The sequence below is a fragment of the Myotis davidii genome, unplaced genomic scaffold, assembly GCF_000327345.1.
Source record: "Myotis davidii unplaced genomic scaffold, ASM32734v1 scaffold205, whole genome shotgun sequence".
Taxonomy (NCBI): Eukaryota; Metazoa; Chordata; class Mammalia; order Chiroptera; family Vespertilionidae; genus Myotis; species Myotis davidii.
The window spans coordinates 4,216,680-4,226,513 of NW_006297573.1; the positions used below are offsets into that span (position 1 = coordinate 4,216,680).

General features: G+C 41.7%; 1 pseudogene; it reads right to left on the reverse strand.

The window, feature by feature from the left end:
• Nucleotides 1-6,241: 6,241 nt before the first annotated feature.
• LOC102758135 lies at nt 6,242-8,300 on the reverse strand (annotated as a pseudogene).
• Nucleotides 8,301-9,834: the final 1,534 nt, after the last annotated feature.

Below are 9,834 nucleotides of genomic sequence, written 5' to 3' on the forward strand. Positions count from 1 at the left end.
GTGTGTGTGTGTGTGTGTGTGTGTAACAAACATTCAGTCCATTGAGTCTTTTTATATGTATTAGACATTTTTACATGTACACACATTCCCACGGTCACATTCCCACATTAATACATTTAGATCTATGTCATTATTTTAGGTAGCTGAAATGTATTTTGTACATATATGAATACACTACATTTTTATTTTATTGAAATGAGTCATACCTTCTTGGTTCTCTTAAAATGAAAACATAAATACAGGGTGGGGCAAAAGTAGGTTTATAGTTGTGAATACTAACAAGAGTTTATTCTTGAATTATTTATTAATTATTGTATTATTTTCCATATGAACAACTGTGAACCTACTTCTGAATAAGTAGTGCATGGTCATTGGCCCCAGTTGTAGCTCGTCTTTTCTAAGTTGCTATGATATGTATATTTTGCTCACTAAAAGAGAGAACAAAGCCACAGATGGATAATGCTCAGGGGTAAGAAGCAATGCATTAGTAACAGAAGCATCCTGATCTTTAAGACTGGTGAGTGGAGGAAAATGTCTTCAGCAGTTTCTCAGATAAGGGAACAAAGGTGCAGGATTAAAATGAACATTACAGAAATAATTTGTAAAAGATTATATGGGGTAGGTAGAAAAGCTTCATGCAAAATTCCTTTCTCTAAGGTGCTTTCTCTTATTTAAGGTTGGCCTGTTAAAGAAGAAAGGAGCTGCATGCTTAGAAATGAGGACAAAAACCTCAGGTTTTTAAGGTTAACATGGAAAAAGAAACAAGGAGAGAGTTCTCCTTAAAAAGACTGCTCTCTATAGAATGTGAGGCTTGATTGCTGAAGGATAAATTAATGTCAAAGGAAGCCTCTTGCATTAGGAGACAAAACTTCATGTACTTAAGGCAAAGGGAAGTGGCGGGGGAGGAAAAATCTTTTTTATAAAAAAGAGGAAATAACTTCCAGCGAAATTTCTTAAGAGTCCTGCCTCATATTTCAGGCATTTTAACAATTGCCATATGGTCCAGGGATTAGGCCTTGGGAGGGAGAGTTAGTATTGCTGGGTGTGGTCACGGGTAACAGGCACAAAGTTACCCAACCGTATATATCTACTGTATGCCACCCGCTCCCAGGATCTGATAATGTCCATGCAGAGATGAAATGACTATTACAGAAGCAGTTCCTACTCAGTGGGGATTAGATTTGCAGGCCTCTGAGATCCCTTCCAATATTGAGATCCAATGTTATTAAAAGAAATAACCATGCATAGTCAAATCCCTTTCAGCAGGGCTGACACTGGACATGGGGGTGGGAGTGAAGTGGGGTGGCTCTGTGTGGTGGGGAGACTATTGGTGGGTGGAGGAGGGGCTGTGGAAATATTTCTAGCAGGCCTCTTCAATCAAAACACTTTAATTTAAAAAAATGAGACATATGCAATACTTTCAACAATAAAGAATTTAAATTAAAAAAAATGCATTGTGAAGTTCATGGGCATATGGGTGGGAGCAGGGTCGGAGAGCTCCCCCAAGGAGGGAAACAGGAGCCTGCAGGGATATGCTCCCCCAGAATGGCACCGAAGTCCACTTGGTCCCAGGTATTGGAGGGGGCTTGGAACATTTCAAGGAAGATAGTTCAAAGCCTGGGGTGCCTTGAGGCATAAGACCTAGAACAGTAGCCCCTTTTGCCCTAGTGTGAAGGTGTGAAGGCTATACTGCTCTTAAGACTGAAATTGTCACCCTGTTACTGAGGCATTTAATTGAACACCCCCCAACACTTACCACCTACAACTTCTATACTTCATTCCTCTTCCCTCTTTTGTTTTTCTCCATAACATCTGACACCTTCTCCCCTGCCTGGCTCCCTACACCATGAGGACAAAGATTTTTGTCTATTTTGTTTGATCTTACAGTTCTAGCATCTAGAATAGGTTCCAGAAAGTAGCACTCAAATATTTGTTGAATGAATAATTTAAAAAAAATGAATGAATGAATGAGTCCCATAGGGAAATAGAGAGGTAAGCATGTTCTCCTTCCTTCTTCTGACTCATCAATCAGAAAATTCCCTTCTTCCATGGTGCTCAAGCAGAAATCTGAGGAGTGAGGAACAAGCATTCCCCTAAAAAAGTAATGAAGGAATATATGACAACTTATTTGAAAATATCTCCTCAAACAAGACCATATCAAATAAGGTGGCATTTAAGACTGAGGAAACAGAAGATGAGCTTCATGCAAAATCTTCTACGTGAAGAACAAAACTCAGGTGTTTAAGATTAACTTAGAAAAAAGACACAAAATGAGACAATTTGTGTTAGGAAGGAGGAAATACCTTTACACAGAATTTCATCTTTAAGCAAACCACCTTGGTTTTTAAGACTGGGGTAGGGAATAAAAAGTAAATACTCAGATGAAAGAATAAAATTTAAAAGTCTTGAAGATTAAGGTATAAAAAGATAATATTTATAAGAGAGAGAGAGAGAAAAAGAATGGATAAGATTTTAGAAACTAGATAAGTAAAAAGAAAAATTTCCTAGAGCCTTTAGTTCTTTAAAGACAAGCTCTTGGGAGGAAAACAAAATAGAAAAGAATGAGTGAAAATATTTGTGGTGGCAAAGGTGGATTTATTTCTCACAACCTCTGCATGGTTTGTGGCCACATACATCCCATCCATTTAGCTCTGCCATTGTGATTGCCCTCTCAAACCCTCAAACAACATCTGAGAGATGAATTAAGCATCAGATTAAGTACTGTGTCATATTAAACCTCAGACTGACAAACCAAGCTTGTTGCCAAACCCAGAAAGCCAGCCAGATGAAATTATGATCAGTTTTATTAGATTATTATAGAGGCAAGATTATAATAAAAATATGTAAGAAATAATTTTTAGATCATAAGATTATAATGAAGGGCATCTAAGAAACAATTTTTAGGTCAAATTTTTTAGGTTTAATGTAATTCATGAAATTACATTATAACAATGTGCTTCTAGTGAGGAAAGCTGAAAATATTCATTGTATAGAAATGAGACTAATCTATAGTATTTAATATAATTGTGTGTTAGAACTTTTATCTCATATCATGGCTGTTTATCTTTCCTTCAGGACAGATCAATATGGAGGGAAAGACATCGTGTGTTGGGCTGTCATCTAAGGGGATGGTTCCACATAGCCCAGCGGCATCGTTCAGGGCTGGAGCGAGCCAGGAGCCTCGGTGTCTGTGTGGGTTGATCTAGTCCTTTAACAGGTGAGAGCAGGGAGATTGGCTGCTGGAGTGGCAGGTCCACCCTTCAGGCTGGGTATAGGTAAGTGTGCCATCTTCTCCCAGGAGAAGATATATGAATTCTGTAAGGTTTAATAGTTTGTGTAATGAGAGGAAAATAAACAGGAACCACCCTTTCTTGCTAGAACAGGAAAGCAGGTAGAACAAGACAGAATCTGTGCACGCATTGTGTGAGAGAGACAAAGCATGAGTAACTTAATTCACTGTGACCTCTTTCTTGTAACTTGGTGTGACCAGAAGCAGTGACAGAATTTGAGAACATTTGGATGACACGCATCAAGGAATGTGAACTTAGAAAAAAAGGGTTTTATTAATTATAAAGATGTCTTCCCTGCTTTTAAAACTTTTCCCTAAGTTGATTTCATTTCTCTTCTATAATGTGCTATTGATTTGTGAATTTACATTTATTCAATAAACATCTGGAGCAATGTGCTCTGCATTGTTTAGGGCTAAAAATATATAAAGATTTCATTTTATTCTTAAGAACTCAACATTTAGTAGGAGTGTTTGAATATGGCAGACATATATTCCAATAATTACAGCACACAGATTCCTGTGATAAATACTCAAGGGAGAGAAAAATGAAGTGCTCTGGCATGCCAGTGACACACCAGTGGCACCCTAATTATTGACTTTTAGAAGATTACTTAGGACTTAACCAGTGAGCTAGAAGTGCAGAACTAAAAAGACTCAACCAGGGGTGTAGTCTAAATATTAACAAACCAACACTGCCTAGGTCCTGACCATCAATCAGAACGTGTCGGACTCATCAGCTAAGACTCCCAACAGAGTAGAACAAACGTCGACCAAATATCAGCTACAGTCAACACTGAATAGCTACCATAAATCAGGTACTGGATTAGCAGGGGTTTTAGTCTGGTTACTATGATATATGTGAAGCACGGGTTACAAATAATTTTCATTTTTTAGCCAAGTCAAACTGATAGGTAGTGGCCCCCTGGAGAGCTGAGTTGGGGATTCTGAAGCTGAGTGTAGGCTCCCTGTGAAAGAATGTGGTGACTGATGTGTGGTATGGATGATGAAAGGACAAATTGTAGCACATGTGCCATGTATTTGATGTATTTGCTCACAATTAAGTTACAGACACCCCTGCATTCAAGTCCTCTTTCAAGCACGTAGACCCTGTGACTTGGGGCAAGTGGCTTTATCTATCTAGCTTAAACATTCTCACTGTAAGACTGGGGGAGTAATACCTACCTCATAGGGTCATCGTGAGAATTGAAATATGAGAATATATTGGAAGGGTAGTGTGAGCATTCCATTGTATGATGTGGCAGCTTCCGTGAAAATATTCTGCCATCTGTGAGATGCAGGTGAGATTCTAGCTTTATTTTGAGGCTAATTGCAGCAGGAGGCAGGAAAGGGAAGAGGAGAAAGATTAAAAGCAGGACACACCTGAGAGTGTCCTGGTGGAGGAGGCTGCAGTGATGGAGCCAGGAGCAGAGACCTGGAAGAAGAGATGTATCTAACAGATTTTTAGGGGGTGATAGTCTGTGTGCCCTGTGATCCTCCCCCTGGTCCCCTTGAATCTTCAGGAAAACTACACAGGTCACAATATCCTTGGTTCACTGTTCTTTTTTCGGGGGAGGTCGGGGGAAGCTGCTGGTGAACATGGTGGTATTGGTTCCAGGAGGAAGCAGTGAAACCTACTGAGAGGCTCAGGACCAGCAGAAGGGCCAGTGTCCCAGGAATGGTAAATATTAGGTGACCAGATTTGATCATGAGCCCATGCAGGACACTTAGCGATTCCGAGCAACACTTGAGATATCATAAAGGTAATAAGAACCAACAAATATGGGTTTCTGCTGGAAGCTATTGGAAGCTTGGGGAAGAAGACTCCCTTGCAGATCAATATAGGAAGAATAGAATCATCACTAAACCAGTATTATATGAAATGCTGAAGGGTGCTCTTTAAGAAGAGGAGGAAGAAGAAAAAGGTAAAGATAAAAATTATGGACAACAAATACATATCTACCAACAAGTGAATCTAAAAATCAAATGAATAAAAAATCTGATGAACAGAATAAACTGTTGAATATAATAGAATCAGGGGCATAGAAAGGAAGTGGACTGACAATTCCCGGGGGAAAGGGGTGTGGGGGGTACGGGAAGAGACTGGACAAAAAATCGTACACCTATGGACGAGGACAGTGGGGGAGGGTGGTAAGGGCATGGGGTGGGTGGGGACCGGGTGGAGGGGAGCTATGGGGAAAAAAATAAAAGAAAAGAGGGGGCTCTTCTGCCTCCAGTTGTGATTTTCAGAAGTAGAATTTCTCCTCTTCACAGCAGGCACAGCAGTCTGGCAAGTTAATCCCCAAACATTCTTGTTTCACTTGTCGGAAAGGTAAGTCAAGAAGCCCTGGGATGGGGTGTGACCTCAGAGGATGTTTAGGCAGTAAAGACACTCATGTCATGCCAAGTAACTTACTAGTAAAAAGGAACTCACAGGTTTTCTTGATGTAAAAGGTAGAGATTCTGATACATTTGATGGCTGCTTTGAATTTTTCCTTTAACGGGAGGAAAAAAACATTACCTTTGAGAAATGCTGTTCTAAACTCTGGTTCCTGTGTTAAAATGGAAAACAATGTGGGGGGATGGGAGAGATTTCCAGAGAGCAAGTAAGGCCAAGAGGAGGAAAGCTCCGGGAGCCAGGACGGGAGCAAGCAGTGCCTTAGCGTCTGCTTCCCCCTGAAAAGCATTTGGGCAAAACTGAGGTGATTATAGGGAGAGTGGAGAGTGGAAATGCCACAGAGCGTAGGCATGGAAAGCCGAGGGGCTGGAGATGCCACATCTGTGAGATGTGTACACACTCACACAAGTTTATGAGGACACATAGGACTGTGTTTATATACACTGGTGCTTAAGGTGACTACATCGTTTAAAGCAAAATTTTAATCAAACTTTAAACTGTACAACTTTATTTTACTTCCACTACATAGGAAGGGGCTCTCCTAGGATATGCCCTTTCACTAAGAAAGTGGGCAGATTTCCTCTTTCCTTCTCTCCCGTGTATCCTGGCTATTCCAGTCCATACTACCATCTCCTAGAAATGCAAATTCTCCTTCTGCAGCTAAAATGGACATTTTCTACATCTTGCTCACCTGAAAGGTTCTTTTTATCAGTTTTTTATCTCAAGAACATGTTCAAATGAACTAATCTGATCTGAGGCAAGCCACTACTGACTTATTGTGACTTGTAGTGTTGCTTCTTTTCCCAGATGACCTACATAGATGTAAGATAAAATATACTGTGTGTTTTTGCAATATGGAACCTTTACTTTTTAGGTGAATTCTGTACATCTGTAGTACGAGAGTAATCCTTTTACCAATGGGACCGACCACTAGAAGAAACAATGACAAAACCAAACTGGTACTTCATGTGAATCCATAGGGGTTTAAGCTCCAAATCCAGCCAAGAAGTTTGTTACAATCTCAGCTTTGCATCTGACTGTCTGAGATCTTTCCACCAGCCCTGACATTGCGCAACAGGGCTTGGTGTTGGCTGATAACAGGGGACAAGAAAGTATTCTCAAACTTTGTGATATTGCTGGGCTCCAGTTTATCAAGATACTCACTCACGCTGACATAAATAGCAGTCACTTGTTCTTCAATGGCCATGGGAGAATACTCGGCTTGCTTCAGAACTTAGACGCACACCAAGAGTTGTTAAGGGGCATTGAGATCAGAACAGAATTTAGCAAAAACAGCCATTCCCAATACCAATTCCAGCTTCCTGGTACCTGCCACCTGCTTCATGGCCCTGGTTTAGACAGCAGCTACACCCCAGGACATAGAAAAACCAATGTTAATGGCAGGGTGGATACTTTGGTAGAACAGTTCTGTTTGCAAGAAGATCTGTCAGTGATGGAAATGACATTCATTGGATGTAAGCAGACACATTAAAAGGAGCCACCACCAAAAGAATCATTCATTTTGGCTGCTCTTTCTAGCATATGGGAATGCAGGTAGAACACACATAAGGATAGGCCTCACGATCAGGGATTGGCACACAGCAAAAACATCTGGCGATAAGCAACAGCCTGTTTGGATAAGTCATCGTAGATGATCAAAGCATGCTTGCCACTGTCCCTAAAATATTCTCCTATAGAACAGCCAGAATAAGGAGCCAGGTACTGCAGTGGGCAGCCTCTGAAGCAGTAGCTGAAACCACTATGGTATACTTCATGGCATCTGCATCTCTAAGTCTCTTCACCAACTGGGCAACAGTGGATCTCTTCTGACCAGTAACAGTGTAGATATAGCATAGCTTCTTCTTTTCATCAGATCCATCATTAAAACATTTCTGGTTAATGGCTGTGTCAATACCAATTGATGTTTTGCCAGTCTATTGGTCACCAATAATCAGCTCACACTGACCACGGCCAATGGTACTAAGCTATCTACAGCCTTAATGCCAGTCTGCATTGGTTCCTGCACAGAAACTTGAGGAATGATCACAGGGGCTTTCAGCCCAACTCATCCATGGGTCTTGGAACCAATTGGACCCTTTCCATCAATGGCATGACCACGGGCATCTACTACATGACCTAATAGCTCCTCATCAATGGAAACATCCACAATGGCTCCTGTTCGCTTCACAATATTTCCTTCCTTAATTAGTTTATCATCTCTAAACACAACACTAACATCGTCGGGTTCAATGCCTGAAGAAAACTCTGCCATTTCTTCTGCTTGAACATTCCTCAGCCCATGTACTTAGGCAATACCATCACCAATACTTAAGACATGCCCAGTCTCTTCACGGTCAACAGAGGTATATGAGCTCCAAGAATCTGCTCTTCAATAATAGAGAATATCTTGGCAGTGCCAATCTTCTTAAGACGAGTGTTAGAGGCATGGAGATTACTTGCAGCAATGAAAGATGATCCCAAAGGAGTTCTGGAGACCAGCCTGGCCCACTGAGGAAGAGTGCAGGCCACAGCTCTGGCATCGCACATGGACAGCATTTTTCAGCTTCTCAATAGTTCCTCTGCAGCCGCAGCCTCTGGACTAACTCAGTTTTAAACTGTATCCCCAGAAAAGTGGCAAATAATAGAAATTGTGGGTATCGTAGAAGGCAAAACAACAACAACAACAACAAACCCCCCCCCCAAAAACTCCACCACCCATTAAATTATTACATTTATTATTAAATTATAAAAAATTAATAAATTATTATTAAAAAGAAGAGCTAATATTTATAAAACACCTACTAGGTGCCAGGCATTGTTCTCAGTGCTTTGCATGTATCCATTTAATTCTCAGGACAACTCTGTGGAATAAGAACTATTTCATCCCCATTTTGCAGATGAGGAAATTGAGGCAGAGAGGGATTGAGCAACTAGCCCTAGATTTGACAGCTAGGAAATGGTGAAGTTGGGGTTTGAACTAGTGACCTGGCTCTAGTGTCTGTGCTCTGTCAGAGTCAGTGATGTTTTTTCCCTGGGGAAATGGGTGATGGGAATGGCTGTTAAGAGTTTCTTAGATTTCTACAAGATAGTCCTACCTACAGTTTTTCATGGGAATGAGGCAGCTTCCAAGTTGAGAGGCATCTTAGAGCTTTTGTTTTGACACTAAGAAGTTAGGTCACCTTTTTAGAACTCAGTTTTCTCGTCAGTAAAACAAGGAGGATGGATCAGATATCTTCAGCATACCTGCACTAAAACACTGTTCTCTTGGTGCCTGTGAGGGAGAAGCAGGTCAGTTTCTGCTTCCTAGGCCCTTCAAGCTGGGAGCTAAGGGTAGGGTGTCAAGTACTTAAACTGGTAAATAAGAAATTAGGGTTACAGCTCCAGGAAGCCTCGACCTTTTCCTAAGAAAGAAACAGTTGCCTATTGTGCGCTGTGTTTTAAACAGATTATATAATCAATTCTCAGAGTAAACCTGTTAAGTAGATAGTATTGTCTCCATTAAAAAAAAAAAGAAGCTGAACTTTCTCCTTCCAGGGAGCACACCCATCCATATCTTTCCCTTTCCCTCCCCACCCCCTTCCCCCAACCTTAACATTACCTTCCTCTCTCCCAAGCTCCAAAGGCCCTTCCTTTACCTCTAGACTTGTTTCCTACGCCTATTTCTTCTAGGAATTACTTTTTCTACCTCTGTAATTTACCCAATAAATGTTCTCTTACAAAAAAAAAGGGTGAAACTTAGTCATACCAAGTAACTTGCCCAAGAGGGCCTTGCTAGTAAGGGATGCAGGCAGGATTGAAATCCCGTCTGTCTTGTCTCCAAAGCCCACGGCGCATTTCTCAACACAAGAGTCGGTTATGTCATACCGTTCTCACTGCAAACCTACGTGGTAGGCTTCATCTCTCCACTTCACTGAGGATAAGGTGAGACTCAGGCCACTTGCCAAGTAAGGGGTCTGGGTCCGAGTGGGCGACAGAAGAGGCCGCGGCAGCTTGCAAGTGGGCGCGGAGGCCGCCAGCCGGCCCCTCCTCCTGACCTCGACTCGCCGCGCAGCTCCTACCTTTTCGGACCCAGCCCAGCGCACCGTCCTCCCGGAACTACATTTCCCGACAGGACGCGGGCGCGCGCACGCGCGCCGGGGCCTCCGCCATG